Source organism: Elephas maximus, chromosome 2, assembly GCF_024166365.1.
Source record: "Elephas maximus indicus isolate mEleMax1 chromosome 2, mEleMax1 primary haplotype, whole genome shotgun sequence".
Classification (NCBI taxonomy): Eukaryota; Metazoa; Chordata; class Mammalia; order Proboscidea; family Elephantidae; genus Elephas; species Elephas maximus.
The window spans coordinates 139,050,304-139,060,356 of NC_064820.1; the positions used below are offsets into that span (position 1 = coordinate 139,050,304).

General features: G+C 36.9%; 1 pseudogene; it reads left to right on the forward strand.

Annotated features, from left to right (window-relative positions):
• Positions 1 to 7,353: 7,353 nt before the first annotated feature.
• On the forward strand, positions 7,354 to 9,163 carry LOC126066992 (X-ray repair cross-complementing protein 6-like; annotated as a pseudogene).
• The last annotated feature ends 890 nt before the right edge of the window (positions 9,164 to 10,053 follow it).

Below are 10,053 nucleotides of genomic sequence, written 5' to 3' on the forward strand. Positions count from 1 at the left end.
GGAGATGCCTCCAAACTGGCATCTGACCCACAGATTTGGGACTTGCCAGCCACCACAACTGCATTAGCCATTTCCTTGAAATAAATCTGTGTGTGTGTGTGTGTGTGTGTGTGTGTGTGTGTGTGTGTGTGTGCCTTCCCTAGTAAAACCCTTCTAGAAGCTTCTAGTACCTGGTGGTAATCCTTGGCATTCCTCGGCTTGAAGATGCATCTGCCTCTAGTCATCTCATAGCATCTGTCTTCCCCAGTGTGTCTCTCTCTGTTTTCTCTTTTTATAAGAGACCACTCAGAAGGTATTAGGTTTAGGACCCTACTCTGGTATGAGCTGATTATATAACAAAAGAGAAAACTCCTATTCCAAAATATGCCAAATTCACAGTTACCGGGGTTAGAACTTCAACATCTTTATGGGGACACAATTCAATCCATAACATTAAGCTTCTTCCTTAGGAAACTAGAGAAAGAACAGCAATTTAAGCCTAAAGCACATAGAAAAAGTAAAAAAAAAAAAATAGAGCAGAAACCAGTCAAACCAAAAGTGGCATTCTGAAAAGATCAATAAAATTAATAAATCCCTACCCAGGTCAACAAAGAAAAAAAGAATGAAGACAGAAATTACCACTATCACAAATAAAAAAGTATCATCACTACTAATATGTACATTAAAAGAATAATAAAGGAATAATATAAACATTATACATACAAATTTGATAACTTAGAAGCAATGGACCAATTCTTTGTACTCACAAACTATCAAAATTCACACAAGAAGAGATAACCTAATTAATTCTATATCTATTAAAGTAATCAAGCCAATAATTACCTTCTGAGAAGAAAGCACCAGGCTTACACAGTTTCACTTGTGAATTCTACCAAACATTTAAGACAAAATACCAAATTTTCACAATTATCTTCCAGAAAACAGAAGGAGCAGGAACCCTTTCTAGTCATGCTATGAGTCCATAATTACTCTAATACCAAAACAAGATAAAGATATTATAAGAAAACAAAACTACAGACCAGTATCTCCCATTTATGTAGACACAAAATTTCCCAACAAATTCTTAACAAATTAATTCCAACAATGTATAAAAATCATAAAACATAAGCAAATGTGATTTATCTGAAAAATAAAAGGTTGGTTAACATCTGAAAATCAATTAATGTAATACATAATATCTAGAATAAAGGACAATAATCACATAGTCATCTCAATTGACACAGGAGATACATTTTACAAAATCTAACACTTATTCATGATAAAAATTCACAGCCAACTAGTCATATAGAGGTACTTCCTCAATTTGATAAATAACATCTACAAATAAGATAAAGATACCATTATATTTCATAATGAAGGACTGAACGTTTTTTCCTAAGACTGAGGAAAAGGCAATGTTGCCCTTTTTTTACCACTCCTATTCAACATTGTACTGAAAGTCATAGCTAGTTCAATAAGATAAGAAAAAGAAATAAAGGTACAAAGATTGAAGCAAAGGACATACACTGTTTTACTTACATATGACATGATTGTCTATGTAGAAAATTCCAAAGATTCTGCAAAATAACACCTGGTACTAATAAGCAAGTATAGCAAGATTGCAGGGTACACAGCCCTTACACAAAAAACAATAATAGTAATGAATAATTAAGATTTGAAATTTCAAAAGCAATACCATTTACATTAGCATCACAAAAAATGAAATACTTGGGAATAAATCTAACAAATGTACAAAATGTATATGCAGAAAAGTACAAAACACCTGAGCAAAGATATTAAAGAAGATCTAAATAGAGGTATTTTATGTTCATGAATTGGATGACTAAATATTATTAAGATGTCAATGGCTCCCAACTTGCTATGTAGATTCAATGTAATAACAAAATCTTAGAAAGTTATTGTAGATACTGAGAAACTGATTCTAAATGTTTAATGGCATAAGACATAGAATATTCGACACAACACTGAAGAAGAATAAAGTTGAAGGACTCACACTATCCAATTTCAAGACTTACTATTAAGCTATAGAAATGAAAACAGTATAGTATTGGTGAAAGAATGAACACATAGAGCAATAGAAGAAAATAGCCCAGAAATAGATCTATATAAATATAGTCAATTGATTTTTGACAAAGACAATTCAATGTAGACAGCACAGACTTTTAAACTAATGTATTGTAGCAACTGGATGTCCATGTGGAAAAAAAAAAATCCTAGACAAGGACCTTAAACCTTTCATAAGCCTTAACTCATAACTGACCATAAGCCAAAATATAAAATGCAAAACCATAAAACTTCTAGAAGAAAACTTGGGAAAAATTCTATATGACCTTGGACTTGATGATAAGTTTTTAGTTATGATACCAAAAGCATGATCCATTATGAGAAAATATTTGCAAACTGCATACCTAATAAAGGACTTGCATCCAAAACATACAAAAAACTCTTAAAAACTCAACAATATGAAAACAAACAACCTAATATAAAAAATAGGGAAAATATCTGAGTAGACATCTCACTGAAGAAGATGTTCACATGGAAAATGAGCACATGAAAAGATGCTCAACATCATATGTAATTAGGGAAATGTAAATTAGAAGAACAATGAGATACCACTATACACCTATTAGAATGTCTAAAATTAAAAAAAAAAAAAACTGACAATAGTAATCAGTGGCAAGGATACTGAGCAATATGAACTCTCATTGCTGGTAAAAGTACAAAATGATACAGCTATTTTGGAATACAGTTTAGCAACTTCTTACAAAGGTAAGCATAGTCTTACCATATAATCCAGCAATTCCGCTAGTAGGTATACTCGACTGATTTGAAAACAAAAGTCCACATAAAAATCTTCATGTTAATGTTTACAGCAGCTTTTTCCACAATCATCAAAAATTGGAAGCAATCAAGATGTTCTTCAGTAGGCGAATGAATAAATAGTGGTATATCCATACAATGGAATATCATTCAGTGCCTAAAAAAAAAGACATGAAAGTGCTGTAAAGGCTCAAAAAGATGTGAATGAGCCTTAAATGCATATTGCCAAATCAAAGAAACCAATCTGTAAGCACTGGATACTGTGTGATTTCATTTATATGATATTTTTAAAAAGGCAAAATCATGGATACAGTACAGGGGTTTGACAGAGGACTGTTGACCGAGTGAAGCACAAGGGATTTTTTAGGGTAGTGAAACTATTCTGTATGGTGCATTAATGTGCATGCCTGACAGTATGCATTTGTCAAACTCAAAGAATATTATAGTGCAAAGAATGAATCATAATATACGTGAATTTTTAAAAACATCATTTAGGAGGTTGGGAGACTCCAGGATGAATGTGGAATGTGACAAAGGATTCTAACTGCATTTCAAATACCTAAAACAACCTCACTGAAAAGGGTGAAGTAAAAAGGTGCTGATGTGGGTAACACTGGAAATTTGTAGTCTGTAAGATTAAAGTTAAAAAGAACTGCACATAAGCACAGTACTCTAGTTGATAAAGTTGTTTCCTACAGGGGTATGGGTTAATAATTCTGCAACCACTATATGTGTACCAGAATTAAACAGTTCATTAAATGGATGGTAAATGATAGGAGCCAGATTTCTCACTGTTGGAGTAGTAGTACACAGATAAGCAAGGGGAGGAAATTAACTGACTCATGTGGTAATAGAGTTGAAGACATCAGTATGAATGCATGTTTAGTTTAGATACATTGGTTGCTCACAGAAATATTCGTAGAAATATTCTATTTACATAGGTTAGTATGCACACACATATTTCCTTGATCCATCAAGCTGAGGGGGCCTAGAATCAATAATACCCCAGTAACAAGGTACACATGTAGTGCCCAGATCTTGGTTTCTAATAGTGTTTGCCAACAAAGAAACCAGGGCCCCTTGAGGAAATGGCTGATTCTAGAACTGAGGCAGGAAATATATAAGATGAGCCTGGGTATCTTGTTGTGCCAAAAAGCAAGGAAGTGCTTAAAAAAATAAAAATAATAGGATGGGTACATGTCGAAGGGAAATAGGAGAAAGAATTCTCTATGGCTCAAGTGGAAAAATTAGAGCAAGAAAATAGAGTAGTATTTGATTATAACCCAAAATATAAAATAAATATCCATGAGTCCATACTAACATAAATAACTGATTGAGTAAATAAGTAGAGAACAAACAAACCTTCCATGCAGCATAACTCCAAATAATTTATGTACATACTATACTCTCAAGGAGGTAGAGCATAATCCCCAACTCTTAAGTGTGCACTATGCATAGTGATTTCCTTCCAAAGAGTATAGTATGTAAAGGGGGGAAGCGGAAATAATACCTTTACAGTAGGGAAACCCAACAAACGCTACTTCAGCCAGATAGATGATCAAAGTTAACATCAACAGTGATATGTTGATAATATGTACCCTTGATATGAGATCAGAATAGTACTTTATGGTCTTCCATAAACCCATACCTCCAATCTATTCATGATAAAGACATAAGAAACACTCAAACTGAGGGGCATTCTACAAAATACCTGACCAGTAGGTACTCCTGAGAGTTGTCAAGATCATCAAAAACAAGGGAAATCTGAGAAACTATCAGAGCTAAGAGACACAAGGACAGAGTGTAATGTGATATTTTAGATGGGATTCTGCAACAGATAAAGGGCATTAGGCAAAAACAAAGGCAATCAAATAAAGTATGAACTTTAATTATACTAGTCCATTAACAGTGACAAATAATAATATTAATGTAAAGATGTTAACACTAGGGGAAACGGTGTCTGGTATATGGGGACTCTCTATAGATACTATACTACCTTAACTTTTTTTTTTTTTAATCTAACAGTATTCTAAAATTAAGTTTATTTTTAAAAACTTGTAAGATAGTTTCCAGAAAGTGGATTTAAAATAGAGCTTCTCTAGAACTGGGCAGGACTTCGTCAATGGGGAGAGGTACATGAGTGCCTGTGAGCCAGCTGAGGCCCAGTGTAATAAAGAGCACTTGAGAAGCTGTGCTCTGGCAAAATATTGCCACAACTTGTTATCCTCAGCAGGTCTGCATTCTGGTCACTCATTAATGATATTTTATTCATAGCCTATCCCATATTTACTTTATAACAATACCATCAATGTCAACGTTGTTGTTACTTGCTGTCAACTCATGGCGACCCATGTGTGCAGACTAAAACTGCTCCACAGGGTTTTCAAGGCTGTGACCTTTCAGAAGCAGATCACCAGGCTGATCTTCGAAGGTGCTTCTGGGTGGTTTCAAACCACCAACAGTTCAGCTAGTAGTCAAGCACTTCACCATTTCTGCCACCCAGAGACTCCCTCAAAAACCTTAAAAAACATTCTTACAAAAATTATATATCACCAATAAATGTTTCCAGGGTAATTCTTAACCTTATAATTCTTCAGTTTTATTGTCACATGATTCAAATTTACAATTTGACTAAAATTAAGTAAGCATTTACTACATATCTGTATATCATGTGAAGCATTAATCTGGCTGCCAGCAAAAGAAAGGATGAATAGGAAGATCCCAGGTCTCATTTAAGGAGAGGAATGACATAGTAATTATATTTTATATCTTTTTCCCTGTGTTAGGCAAATCAAGCCATTTTTTAATTATAGTGCCAAAATTTTTAAGATTTTTAAATAACATTTTCCTAAAATATATTACATACCTACTCTCTTTCTCAAACCAGTTTAAAGTTTTGTTTTTGTTTTTTGATGACACAATTAATGTTCTAAACAACATGCTTGTTAGTTTTAGGGACTAAGAAGGTATGTGGTGGTTCTTGGCCTGCTATGCCTAGTGGCCCCAGGTTGCAATACTTCTGGTGAATGTGAGTGTTTGTGACTTTATATAAATAATACATGCTCTTTCTATGAGGTCAAACAATCATGAGATGTATTTTTAAAAAGCTAATTTCTCTCCTTTCTCCTCCTAACCCCACTTTGCTGAAGAAACCAGAATTAACGGGTCGGTATGTATAACTGCATAGTTTTCCTTCTCTGTTTCTCACCATGAACCTCCAACATGCTTTTCCTCTGTAGACCCACGCTGTATTAATTAGTTCTAGCTCCACTTAGCAGCACTAAGATCCTTTCTGGCCTTCAAGTGGTGGGTGACTTTTAGTTGTGGTGTTCAGCAACAAAATTTGGAAAAGAATAAAGACAAGGAATGTTGATGAAAGTTGACGTCTTGCAGCAGCATGTTTCCAATGTTCCGCTGTCGCCTCATTTTTCTTTTTTAATTTTAAAGCATTTTATTTATTTAATTAGTGATTTCATTCTACCAAGTCTCAAACATACAAATAATTACACTTGAAAAATTAGGTACAAAATTGTGTGATTTCATTATTTAGGTATTTTTAAACATATTACATTATGTTTATCAAAATATTAATAATATTTGCCTCTGAGTGGGAGCATTATAGGCAAATTCCTCAAATTCTTTATATTTTGCATATTTTAGAATTTACGACACAGATATCTCTTACTCACATAATTTTAAAACATTAAGTAAACACTCCACTGACCTAGTAATGTGTAAAGAGGTAGAGTAGGGATACTCTGAATTTATCGTATTTTCTTTATCATTCATTTTATGACGGTCAACAAGAAAAGCACTTCAAGTGTTAAAACAAGGCAAAAAATTAATGTCCCCGTATGCCCTCAACTTGTAACCAATTACTATTTTTGAAGTATTCTATGTTTTAATTTTATGGGAAAAAAAATTTAAAAACACCATATAGTAAAAACATCTAAAAGGTGCAACTAGAATGAAAACGTTATAAAAGTGAATTTTCCTTGAACTATACAGCTTTAGTTTGAATGTCAGGAAAGAAATATAATAGCTCATTCAGAACAACTCTGTATATCCTTGTTATCAAATGACACCAGGTCAGTCAAAATAATCCACACCTCACTGCCTCTGCCTCATATGCCATTAGGAAGATGAGTACAATTCAGCTACCACACTGCTTCGCATTAGCTCAATTTGTTCTCAGTGTAGAAAACCAAGATCTATCAAAATACTTTTCATACTTAAAAGTATTAATTATATCCACTTCATGTTCTTACATAGGAAAATGTTTTAGAAAGATTATAAATGACAAAATATAAATTTTTTCACTAGAGGGACTGAGGACAGAGGGCTTGAGACCCCAGCCTGTAGGAAATATCCTGGGCTCTTCTGGGCCAGACAGATGGCTGAGATTTGGAGGTACTTGACACATTGGCTAAAACAATAGGCTCAAATATAGCAATAATTGTGAGGATGGCACAGGACCAGGCAGTGTTTCACCTAACAACAACCACTGATAGCAGACAGTGAGCAGTAACTACCATGTCAAGTTGGGAGTCTTATTACAAAAATGAGGGAGATGAAGAAGAAGAACAAGATGAGGACCCTGAAGCAGGCAGAGAATATAAATATTCAAGAAGAGATGGTTTGATTTTCTTGGTTGACAGCTTCAGGGCCATGTTTGAATTTCAGGATGAAGATGATGAAGATGAATTGACTCTTTTTGACATGAGCACCCATCGCATGCTGAGTGAGTACACCAACAAGATCATAAGCAGTGATAGGGATCTCTTGGCAGTGGTGTTCTATGGTACTGAGAAAGACAAAAATTCAGTGAATTTCAAAAATATTTACATCTTACAGGAGTTGGACAATCCAGTGATATCCAGTTCAAGATGAGTCATGAGAGGATCATGCAGTTCACCAATGAAGGTAACCTCCATGGCAATGACAGTGCCAAAGCCAGTCAGGCCAGGACCAAAGCTGCTGATCTCCATGACACAAGTATCTTCCTTGACTTGATCCACCTGAAGAAGCATGAGGGCTTTGATAGATCCTTGTTCTACAGAGATGTCATCAGCACAGCAGAGGATGAGGATATGGGGGTTCACTTTGAGGAATCGTGCAAACTGGAAGACCTGTTGAGGAAGGTTCGAGCCAAGGAGAACAGGAAGTGCACAACTGGCAGGTTGAAGTTTAAGCTCAACAAAGGCATAGCACTCACTGTCAGCATTTATAATTTAGTCCAGGAGGCTTTCAGGCCTCCCCCAATCAGGCTTTATTGGGAAACAAATGAGTGTGTGAAAACCAAGACCCAGACATTTAATGTAAACAACAGCAGTTTGCTTCTGCCCAGTGATACCCAGAGGTCTCAGAGCTATGGGAGTCATCGGACTGTACTAGAGCAATAAGAAACAGAACAGCTAAAATGGTTTGATGAACCAGGTTTGATTCTCATCAGTTTCAAGCCTTCCTCATGCTGAAGAAGCACAATTACCTGAGGCGTTCCCTGTTTGTGTACCCTGAGGAGTCCCTGGTGAATGAGTGCCCAGCCCTGTTCAGTGCTCTACTCACCAAATGCCTGGAGAAGGAGGTGATGGCAGTGTGCAGGTATACACCCTGCCACAACAGCCACCCTTATTTTGTTGATGTTGATGCCACAGGAAGAGGAACTGGATGACCAGAAAATTCAGATGATTCCCTCAGGCTTCCAGTTAATCTTCCTACCCTATGCTGATGATAAACAGAAGGTGCCCTTTACTGAAAAAGTCTCGGCAAACCCAGAGCAGGTAGACAAGATACAGGCTATTGTTCAGAAGCTCCACTTCAACTACAGGAGTGACACCTTCGAGAACCCAGTGCTGTGGCAACACTTCAGGAACTTGGAGGCCTTAGCTTTGGATTTGACGGATCCTGAACAAGCAGCAGATCTGACGTTGCCCAGGGGTGAAGCAACGGATAAAAGACTGGGCTCCCTGGTGGATGAGTATGAGAAGCTGGTCTACCTAACAGATTACAATTTCCAGGGAAAAACTACCAAGTGAAAACAAGGTAAGTGCCATAGCTCTGTAGCAATGCTTAACTGCAGCCCAGATCATATGGGTGCCCCATGCAGGGCAGCTGGAATGCCTCTGGTCACATTACAGTCACTCCTCCTGAACTTTCCCCTAGATGATGAAGTTTCTAGAAAAAAAAGGCCCAAGGTGAAGGTACCTGAAGAGGAGCTGAGGGCCCACATCGGCAAGGGCATGCTAGGTAAGCTCACTGTGCCCATGCTGAAGGAAGCCTGCAGGGCGGGATAAGGAAGCAAGAGTTGCTGGATGCACTCACCAACCACTTCCAGGAGGGCTGACCATGCCACACCCCCAGCCACCCTTCCATACTGTAGCAGGGCAGCCTGGTTTGTTCTCATCAGTGGAAAAATGTTTCTCCGAGCCAGGAAGAGTCTGCCTGACAGAAGCCCAGGGCCTTTGTTTATGGGACTTTCTGTTGCCGTGGAGACAGTGCAGCTCTCCACTTTGCTGTGCCTTACTCTCCACCACCTACTGTCTGAATAAAGAGCCCTTCTTTGTACTATCCAAAAAAAAAAAAAAAATTTCACTCTACGATTCCCATTCATGTTTTGCTTATGTTGTTGTTAGGTGCCAACTAGTCAGTTCCAACTCTTAGCAACTCAACGTACAGCTAAATGACATTGTCTGATCCTATGCCATCCTCACAATGGTTGCTATGTTTGGGGCCACTGTTGCAGCCACTGTGTCAATCCATCTCATTGAAGGTCTTCCTCTCTTATGCTGACCTTCTACTTTACCAAGCATGATGTTCTTCTCCAGGGACAGGTCCTTCCTCTCTTATGCTGACCTTCTACTTTACCAAGCATGATGTTCTTCTCCAGGGACAGGTCCTTCCTGATAGCATGTCTAAAATACATGGGATGAAGTCTCACCAACCTTACTTCTAAGGAGCATTCTGGCTGTACTTCTTCCAAAGACAGATTTGTTCATTCTTCTGGTAGTCCACGGTATAGTCAATATACTTTGTCAACACCATAAATCGAGTGCATCCATTCTTCTTGGGTCTTTCTTATTCATTGTCCAGCTTTCACATGTATATGAGGAAAATGAAACTACTATAGTTTGGGGCAGTCCCACCTCAGTCCTCAAAGTGATACCTTTGCTTTTCAACACTTTAGAAATGTTTTTTGCAACAGATTTGCCAAATGCAAAACATTGTTTGATTTCT